The 10,808-nt window shown below is 43.6% G+C and overlaps 1 pseudogene; it reads right to left on the reverse strand.

The window, feature by feature from the left end:
- Positions 1–4,634: 4,634 nt before the first annotated feature.
- On the reverse strand, positions 4,635–10,550 carry LOC113260635 (60S ribosomal protein L13a-like; annotated as a pseudogene).
- Positions 10,551–10,808: the final 258 nt, after the last annotated feature.

Genomic DNA, 10,808 nt, shown 5'->3' on the forward strand with positions numbered 1-10,808 from the left:
CCATCTGTTGAATTTTTTTTTAAGTAGTCTCCTCCCCTAGTATGGGACTTGAACTCGCAACCACTGAAATCAAGAGTCAGACACTCCACAAACTGCACCAGCCAGGCATCCCCCGTTGAAATATTTTTTATTTCAGCCATCATCTTTTGATTTCCAAGAACTCTGTTTCCTTTCATAGAATGGTTTTTATTTCTATAGATGTGGTAATTTTTTAATTCCCCTGAGTATATCAACTATCGTATTTAAAAATTCTTTTCTTTCCTGATTAACTGTTCCATCATGAGGTTGTTCACACACGTGTAGTTTGATGACTTCTGCTGGTTTCCTCAGTTGTGTCATGATTTCTTTTTAAGGATTTTATTTATTTGAGAGGGAAAGAGAGAGCGTGTGTGGGGGGGGAGGGGCAAAGGGAGAGGGACAGAATCTCAAGCAGATTCCGCTGAGCAGGGAGCCCCATGTGGGGCTAAATCCCAGGACCCTGAGATCATGACTTGAGCCAAAACCAAGAGTCAGACTCTTAACCAACTAAGCCGCCCAGGTGCCCCTGTTTCATGTTTTTGACTATTATTTTTCCCATGGGAATCTTGTCTACTTAGAAGTTTGGATATATTTACGCTGCCTAGGTGAGAATCTCTGCTTTCTCTCTTTTTTTTTTCTTTTAAGAGTTTTATTTGGGGGCGCCTGAGTGGCTCAGTCTGGTTAAGTGTCTTCCTTTGGCTCAGGTCATGATCCCGGGTTCCTGGGATCAAATCCCACATCGGACTCCCTGCTTGTCTCTCTTCCCCCTCACCCCTGCTCGTGCTCTCTTTCTCTCCTCTCTCACTCTGCTCTTTCTCTCTCTCAAATAAATAAATAAAATCTTCTCTTTTTAAAAAAGAGTTTTATTTGGGGAGGCTGCGCTTCGATGGCTCAGTCAGTTGAGCATCTGACTCGATTTCTGCTCAGGCCATGATCTCAGGGTCATTGGATGCCCTGCATTGGGCTCCACACTCAGCAGGGAGTCTGCTTGAGATTCTCTCCCTCTGTCTCCTTGCAACCCCCACCCCGATCAAGCTCTCTCTCTTTCTCTCTCAAATAAATAAATAAATATTCCTTTTTTTAAAAAGTCATTTTTTTTAAGTAGGCTCCAGGGCCAACATGGGGCTTGAACTCACAACCCCAAGATCAAGAGTCACAGGATCTACCAACCGAGCCAGGCAGGCACCTGAGAATCTCTGCTTTCTTAGGAGTAAGTGAGGTTTGGTTACAGTGGTCCTAGCTCCAATTGTCTTGGGGGTGCGAGGGGGAAACTGGGCAATGGCTACCTTCTCGGGCTCCAGTGCCTTCTCTGGGGGCCTCTTGTGTCATCACTCTCATCTTATTTAGTAAACAATAGGCTTTACTTCAATTTTCACTTGAGGAAAAAATTCAAAACTAGCTGCTTCTAAAGCTGAAAATGGGTGCAGATGTTTGCAGTTATGAATTAATTACCACCTCACCATCATACCAGCCCCCATGTCCCTGCTATCTCTGCACTTGGAGTTTTTCTGGAGTTCTAATTAGAAAGTTCAATTTTTTGGAGATCCTCTCTTTCTGCATTCATGGGGTTGCACGTGCATTGGCTCCTTCACGTTTTTATTGATCTGATCACATCTGCTTTATATTTCCAACAATATGTTGGTGCTCGGATAATTCCCTGCCAGGATTTTCAGTATTGTTTTCAAATGATTCCCTCCCCCCCACTTTAAAAAAATTGAGGTCTAATTTACATTCAGTGAAAAACACAAATATTAAGTTTGCGTTTCTACTTCTAGAGCCCCCCTATAAGTTACTTTTAGCACTGACTTGTATGTCTTTCCCACTAGACTTTAAGTTGGTCAAGGGCATGGCAAGTGCTGTGTTAGCTAGCCATCCCTGTATCTGGCAAACTCCCGGTACCTCGAAAGTGTTCTACATATTTGGGGAAGGAAGGAAGGAAGGAGTGGAGTCAGTCACTGTCAGTCCTAGGTTGCCACTGGGGGCTAATATTCAGCTCAGCAGCACATCCTTGGAGCAAGCCAATGTGGAAAAGCTGCAGATTACTCATCTCCCGACATGTAATTTCCTGTGCATTCAAGGGCTCCGTGGTTCCTAGATGATATATCCACAGGTGACTGTCTTCCGAACTGTCTCCGGGACTCTGTGACACCTCGCATTCTCCTGACTCGCTCATACAGTCGTTTTTAAAATGGATCTGAGCGAGAAACTTTGAATCTGGGCCAAAGGGGGTAATGGAAAAGAAAGCATGGATCAGTCAGTTCAAAAGATTTCTTATGCTTTGATTTTCCCTGGCAGGTTTTTGGAATCAACCCTATGTGCTCACAGGTAATTTTTAAATCAGATTATTCTTTCTCATCACGGTAGCTCCTTCTGAAACTCTGTTTGCCAACATCAGCCACAATGTTGGGCTGACAGGCCAGAAATCTTAGATGCTCACATGTCACGTGAGGTTGTCGCGCATCAGTAAATCGGACCTGCTGCACCGGCCCGAACAGGCTAGCTAACCAGCTCCGCGGTCCCTCTCCTCCATAGCACTGCTGTGTAGCGTCTAGGAGACTTTTGGGTCAAGTGATTTCAAATGATCCAAAATACTGAAAGCAGAACTGGAGTTTATTGGCTTCCCATAACCTAGAAGAGTCATTGACAGATCTGACGGAAGGTGGGACTTGGCCAAACTCAAATGTTGCCCCAGGAATCCAGTTTCTTCCTCTTGGCTCTGCTTGTTCCTTGTCAGGTTTTCCCCTGACAATTATAACATGGTCCCCGCCGTGGCTGTTCTTATATCCTCTCAGCTTCAGACGAAGGGGACAGAGACAGCTTCTCTTCCCCAAAAGTGTCACAAAAGCTTTGAGCCTGTTTATCCCTGATATCCCAAGTGCCCATAGCTAAGCCAACCACACCACTGTACCAGATAATAGGGCCAATAATGAGCCGAGAACCACCGGGCTCGCCCCGTGTGGGGTCAGCCTCCTCCAGGTCCAGGTCGCAAAGACCCAACTGGAAAGGAGAGGTTCCTGACGGAAATACAGAGCAACATTTTATCAGCAGGATAAAGGGTGCAAGGCACAAACACAGCACGTGTGATATAGCTTAAGAGCATGCTGGCTCACAAGAATCCCTCTCTCCTCATTTAGTGAAAATGCATTTCCACAAATCCCAACTCATTTGACCTGGCCTCCCTCTCCATCTGATGTTCTAGGATGTGGCTTTACATCTCTTATCATTCTCAGTAACTCCTTTTGGTTTTGTTGTTTAATTTTTAATTTTCATTTTTTAAAAGATTTTATTTATTTATTGGAGAGAGAGAGAGAGATAGCGAGAGAGAGCAAAAGCAGGGGGGAGGGAAAAGGAGAAGCAGGCTCCCTGATGAACAGGGGCTCAATCCCAGGACCCCAGGATCATGAGTGAGCCGAAGGCAGACACTTAATCAGACTGAGCCACCCAGGCGCCCTGGTTTTGTTGTTTTATTTATTTTTATTTTAAGTAGGATCCATGCCCAACGTGGTGCTTCAGCTCAGGACCCTGAGGTCAAGAGTCACACGCTCTACTGACTGAGCCAGCCAAGCGCCCCTGTTGTTATTGTTTTAAACTATATCTACCTAAGGAGTTGTTTATATCCAGGACCGAACACAATATTCTGGGAATAGTCTGACTTAGCGTAGAATCCAGTGGATCTTTCCCCCAGGTGCTGATGGTAAACGCTTGTAAGACACTCAAATTTTGTATAACTCAGGTGTATGACTTTTAATGCATGCCCAATATACTTGACCTTGTTAGATGCAGTCTATGGCACGTGCCCTCTGGTCTTTTAGAAAGGGGAGGTACTGGGCAAGGAGACTCCAGGGCCTCTTTGAGCCACACACTACAGTTGTAACCTCGGCAAAGATATAGGAAGGATCGTGGCTTATATGCCAAACCAGCGTTTAAGAAGTATTTCTGTCTGGCTTAAAGAAAGGCCTATGGGGCCTCAAAAAAGGGGCTTCTGGCTGCCAAGATTAGGAAAGATATTAAGGAGGCCTTTGAGCGAGACCCTAAAAGATGGGTAGGTTTTCAACAGGTGAAAATTGGAACCCAAAAGGGAACATGAGATAGACAGGAAAAGGGCTTTTCTCTAAAAAATCTGCACATAAAGAAATTTGCTAAGGGATGGAGGTGTCTTATTTGCCATGGACTCACAGAAAAGAAAGTCAGAAAATAACATTAAGCTAAAAGGAAACTCCTGCTTGCTCCCAGCCCTAAGCCTTCATTCTCTCAAAGAGCTTCCCTAGGAAATGTCTCCAGTCCAGGATGCTCTTTAATTGTAGTAGGACGAGCCTCCACCTTGAACCCTGTTTTTCAGAGGGCCCTGCATGTTACAATCATATTCTTAAAAATTAATTTTTTAAAAAAATGTTTTATTTTTTTAAGTAATGTCTATACCCAATGTGGGGCTCAAACTTACAACCCCGAGATCAAGAGCTGCATGCTCTACCGACTGAGCCGGCCAGCTGCCCCCCAAATTAGATTTATTAATGCACAAAATAGCATTTTCATCATCTGATCATAAAAGCAATGCAGGTAAATTATGGAATTTTTTTTAAAAATACATTTTGAGGAGTAAACAGTCCTTATTAGGCTCAGATCAGGAGTCTGAGAGTCTTGAGGACCTCTGTGTATTTAATTTTCTTCTCAATGTTCTTTTAGGACTGTTTTCACTAGCCTTGCAAGCTGTTCTTCCCTCAGGTAATGGATCTTGGCCTTCTTCCTCTTTTCGGGGGGTGGCTGTCACTGCCTGGTTCTTCCAGCCAGCCTCAGAGCCAGGTGCCGGGTTCAGGCAAACTTTCCCGTATGCTACCAACGTACAACCTTGAGGGCAGCAAGAACAACCCTTTGCTTCTTCTTGTCATAGGGCCGTGGGGCCCATTGAACACCTTGAGGTATTTAGGGCAGCCTGACCTCACACCTTCATTAAGAATGGCTGGGGGCACAGAAGTGGGAGTAGCCACTGGCTATCAATCATCCTCCTGCAGAAGAAAGTCAGGTACTTTCACTTCTTTCTGTAGAAATTGCCAGAAATGCCGATGCCTTCGCAGCACATGACCATTATCTCCTGGCCCTGTGGTACCTGTTTGGCCACAATGACTATCAGGTGCCCTGGGAGATGCCTGGGTCATTGAGCACCAGGTCTCCTGGGAAAGTGGAATGTTTTAATACAAAAAAAATTATAAGGAAGAAAAGAAAGATTTGGCACAAACATGAAAATCAATTTATCCAAAGTCACAGAAGTGCCCTCTCACACAGGATCCTACTCCTAGGGTGGCAGAAGCACCCTGTAATCTAAACACCCAGCCCATGATCAGGCCCATTCAGACTCAGGAAATGTTTCTCCATTTCTCTTGCCCCACATTCTTGAAACAAGAGGCAGCAGCTTCCAAATGCCCTGAAGGTTTCTCACTGTATCGCTGCTGACATAAGAGGCTGATACTTCAAACTATAGGAAGGATTGAAAACTGAAAGTATATAAAAAAGAGAGAAGACAGGGGCGCCTGGGTGGCACAGCGGTTAAGCCTCTGCCTTCGGCTCAGGGCATGATCCCGGCGTTCTGGGATCGAGCCCCACATCAGGCTCCTCCGCTATGAGCCTGCTTCTTCCTCTCCCACTCCCCCTGCTTGTGTTCCTTCTCTCGCTGGCTGTCTCTCTCTCTGTCAAATAAATAAATAAAATCTTAAAAAAAAAAGAGAGAGAAGACAGATTAATTAACTTATTAGATCCCTCCTCTGGGATGGCACGAATGTAACAGATACTAGCACGATGAAGTACCATTTCCCCCAGTGCTGAGTGTTCATATTCTGTTTTTCTTCATGTTTTATCCAATTCATGGCTCTAAAGGTACTCACAAGTTTGCACAGTTTTTGCAACAATTGCTCATGACAGTTGAGAACCATTTTGCAACATTAACAGTTCACATGACTTTTACATTTACAAATATAGAGGTCTAGATCTAATGCAGATGGAGCATAATACCAGGTCTCTATGCTAGCAACAAAATGAGTATTAAAGGCTAGAATCGTGAAAAGTTTTATTTTATTTAATAAGATTTAATCAAATCTTTAAAAATTAAAAGTCACCTTTAAGTGATTTTGACTTAAAATATTGATATTGACGAATTATAATTTGAATTTTACTCTTAATTTTAACAGAAGATTTTAAATATTTTAGTAAACAACTTATTGAAGATATACTAAAATAATAGAAGATTTTCATTTTAATTGTGATCTACTGTTTTGATAAAATATATTCAAATTTCGTACCCTGCGAACACAATTAAAATAGATTTTTAATCCTCCAGGATTAAATCTGGTCCACCACCTGTTTTTGTTTTGTAAATAAAGTTTTATTGGAGCACAGCCACGCTGCTCATCATTTACATGTTGTCTGTGGCTGCTTTCATATAACAGTGACAGAGCTGAGAGTTTTCACAGAAACCATATGGCCCACAAAACCTACAATTTTTACTATCTAGTTTTTCATAGAAAAGTTTGCCAACCTCTGCTTTGGATGATTACTGCCAAGGGAATACAAATTATGTGAAAATCTTTAATATGTCAACATGATTTTGCTGAGATAAATTTTAAAAATTTATGGACTATCTATATATATATAAATTATAAATTATGAATGTCTTTACTTTATTACTTATCTAAACATCACTGGCTTCTCAACAGAACAACCAGACATGTGTCATAGTTGGTAAAGTCATCTTTAATAGCCTGCCAACTTTCAGCTGTGTAAAAGTCAGTTCTTTTCACATATTTTTCAATTTTGTATTTAGGAAGGTATGTTTTTCAATACGAGCTGTATTTATTCTTGCCCTGGGCTCTGCAAATATAAGGGGAAGGCCTGCCAGCATGTGTTCTGAAACATGCCCACATTCTGCCATACTGAAGGCTGAGCCTGGATGCTGGAGCTTAGGAGATGGACCCTTGTGCCTTTGATGGGAGTTTTTACGGAGGGCACGATCCCAGGACATTAACACACCCACCCTGTGCCCTGCTCCAGGTTGGGTGGCCACTAAGACATTTGGACAGACTCAGTGCCCGGAAGGACTCGTCCTCTGCGATTGACCAGATGGGACCGGCTTTGACCCTAGAAGCCCATGTGAGTTTCCAGGCCAGGTGTGTGGGAGGCTCTGGCATGGGGAAGAGCTCCTAAGGAGATGGACGGCTCTCCCACCCACACAGGCAGCCCTGCATTTCCTCCGACCGCTGTGGTCTTCTGGCCACTGCCCAAGCTCTTCTCTGCCTGCCTAGCAGAGCCTACACGCCAGCAAGGGCTCTTGGTGTCTGTGGTGGCTGCATAGCTCAAAATGTGAGGCTGATGCTTAGGGCCCATCTGTCTCCACTCCTGGGAGAGGCAACCATTCCCAAAATGTTGGCAAACTTTTCCTTAACTATGGGGTTAGCAAATAAGAATGTAGGATTCTCAGAAAAAACGACAAATGCTCTTTCAGTATCAGTATATCCCATGCAATAATACTGTGTATTATAAGTATGTCCCATGTGTCACTTCTCAGACAAGGCGTTGAAGAACTGGGACATGTAAGAGTCATTACTCTTCTGCCCCTGAGCAGACCTTACAGGTTATGTGTTTTAGATGACAAGTTGGAAGATGGCTGCCCAGCTCAAAGAAATGAACTTTTATTCATAGTTGGAAAGTCGCGAATTCTTAGGGTTTATCTGTTACCACAGCATCGGCTAGGCCTTCCTGAGTATTATATCATTCAAGATGCTGCCCAGATGTCACTCTGGCTCCTTCCTCTTCCATTGTGCTCCTCTAATCTTTTATGAACCCCTCTCTTACAATGCTTTTTTCGATTTTTTAAAAGTTTATTTATTTGAGAAAGAGGAAGAGAGTGAGAGCACAAGCAGGAGGAGGGGCAGAGGGAGAGGGAGAAGCAGACTCCCCCGCTGAGCAGGGAGCCCCGACGTGGGGCTCCAGCCCAGGACCCTGGGATCCTGACCTGAGCCGAAGGCACACACTTCGCCGACTGAGCCACCCAGGCGCCCCGCTTAAATGCTTCATAAATGCCTGCTCAGTTATCTCTCTCCCTCTCACCAGGGCACACGGGCCTTGCCTTATTGGACTTTGTGGCCACAGGACCTCACACAGGAAGTACTTTAGCGTGTGCTGCATGAACAAACGGCCCATAATCTCCCAACGTTAGAGCCAGGAGTTATCTCCAAATTCGCCTTGGTATCACGAAGGACGGTACCTCTGTAGGTTTTATCTCCATTATTCCCTAAATAAAGGACTGCCTCTCTTTAAATAGGTCTGCAATCTTGGGAAATGTAATTACATGTAGCGGTGTTATTTATATAGTGACTGGTAATCAGAAGAGCAAGAGATTGCGGGTGACGACATTCATTCTTAGTCACAAATTAAAAGAGAAACATGACAATGACATTTCCACCGGGAGACAAAAGGTCACCTGGCATGCCGAAGCCCTAACTGCAAAGCTGTTCTCATCATCTCTACTTTGTGGGGATGTCATTACTACGGATGCAGAAAGCCTGGGATCATATGTTTATGTCCTTAAATACTTATACCTTCTAGATCTGGGGTTCTCAACCAGGAAGTGGGAAGGGTGCACGCATCTCAGAATCTCAGAATGGGGGAAAACAACAAATACTTTGATTCTACTTTAAAGACTCGTTTTTTAACACAGAATACAGAGATTTAAGGGTGGCGTTCTAGGCTGTTAGGCACGGGGTAGCTATGGAACGGAAAGCAGTGAGAGCAAGCTGGAGAACCGAGGTGGCGCTCAGTACTCATTTGTTAGCCAAAGGGTGTTATTTGCGTGTTATGTTTGGTGCCATCTGTGCTACGGTTCCCACTGCAAACACAAAGTAAGTATTCTTTGCTGTAAGGGGAGTGGAGGTTTTTATTTTCAAGCAAGTTCTGATTTGCAGTTCTTATGATGTGGCCAAAAAAAAAAAAAAAAAAAAAAAAAGACAGGGTTTTGATGCATAGAGAGAGATAAAGACGCAGAGGGAATTCTATTTGCAGGTTTGCCTGTGAAAGGGAAGATGAGAAATAGAAGGGTAAGCAAAGGAGCTTTGGGAGTTTTATTTCCTCATTTTTAAGATTGGAGAAACTTGAGAGCATTTTAAGGAGGAAAATTCAGTGCATCAGATGAAGGGGAAGAAGCAGGAGAGAATGGACGATGGGTACAGATAACTGGGTTGTGGATAAAGCAAGATCTCTGGGGAGGTGGGAGGGACAAGATACTGACCAGAAGAGGGAAAGGGGATAAAAGGGACAAAGACTCCATGTGACTGCATTAAGTTTGAGAATCCCTGGCAGGTTACTGGGGACTGCAGGGCACCGTGGTAATCAGGGGGTAGGTAGGAAACTGGATTTATTTGGGTATTTTTATGAATATCTGAGTGCCAATACTAAATTTGTATAAATTTCTGCAGCTTCATACTGAAGTTTGTGGGTGGCCAAAGAAAGTCACTTGGCTAAATTTAGAAACTAGTATCTTACTTTGGGGTGAGGCTAACATTTTCAAACTTTTCAAAAAGACCAACTTGCAATTGAGTTTGTTTTGTTTGGAATATAGAATTGAAGCCCTGAAGACATCGAATCTGAGATATAAAGGTTCAAATACCAGCTGCGTTTGTTCCTTTAAGCATTTGTTTTATAAAAAATCCATTTGTAGATTATTCAAGTTGATATTAGAACGTCTTTTCATTTTCTCATCTTCACGATGTTCTAAAAGACAAGAATTTTGAAATTGGTTTCCAAGAAAAACAAATTCCAACCTCATTCTAGTCCAGCTGCAGGATAAACTCAGGCTAACTTTTCTTTGTGTGTGGGGAGGTAGACCCAAATTTCCTTTGTGAAACTTGGTGGGGGGAGGGGGCAGAATTCTTCCTTCCTCATACTCAGTCTTTGCCAGAAAAAGCCTCAAGAACTTAAGTGATGCAACTTTGAGTTAGTTGCATAAGAAAACATTTGAATTGGGGATAAAGTTGTTGCCTGTTTATCATAAAGAGAACGGATTTTGTACAGCATTGTATCATTTTTCTCAGTGTACGCTGCCGAGGTGATCCGTCTGCACCTCTCGCTGGGTAAACTGAGCCGGGGCAGGCTGTGCCGTCCACAGAAGACGGAAGGCTCCTCATGCACACGCCCAGGGCTCACACTGATACCACCCTGCTGAGATGAAAAACACACATTTTTTAAACACCAAAATACATTTGTTCTAAAAAATTGCCATTGTTTTGTTTTTAGCTGTGATGTTTATATTAGTATAGACTTTCTAATCATCCTAAAGGGAGGGTAAGGGAATGAGACTGGTAAGTTTATCAAAGAGTCGAGAAAAACTGCTCTAAATACCAAAAGGTAGTGCTGAGGAGGAACATGGGTGGAGGGATAAGGAATAGCTGTCCGGGGAAGCCTCTCTTCAAATTCCTGGCTGAAGTCGAGGGCGGACCTGGTTCCATGAGGAGGATGACTTCAGGATAAGCAACATTGTAGTGTGAAGGCATTTTAGATTCCAGGCTTTGGGTCTGAGGTAGGTGGGCAGGGTTTCCCTTGTCCAGCAGACCCTTTCATGCCCACTTGAGATCATCAATTCCACATGACTCCCCAGACCTTTTGTGGATCGCCTGGTGTCACAGTAGGAACATGGCAAATCGTGAAGCTTCCTCTAGCTTTATGCAAATTTCCATCATTTTCTGGCCAAACCAATGTTTACCTGACAACGTCTCTAATAGGATGGTATAATACGAGAACCCACCCCCCCA

Source organism: Ursus arctos, unplaced genomic scaffold, assembly GCF_023065955.2.
Source record: "Ursus arctos isolate Adak ecotype North America unplaced genomic scaffold, UrsArc2.0 scaffold_18, whole genome shotgun sequence".
Taxonomy (NCBI): Eukaryota; Metazoa; Chordata; class Mammalia; order Carnivora; family Ursidae; genus Ursus; species Ursus arctos.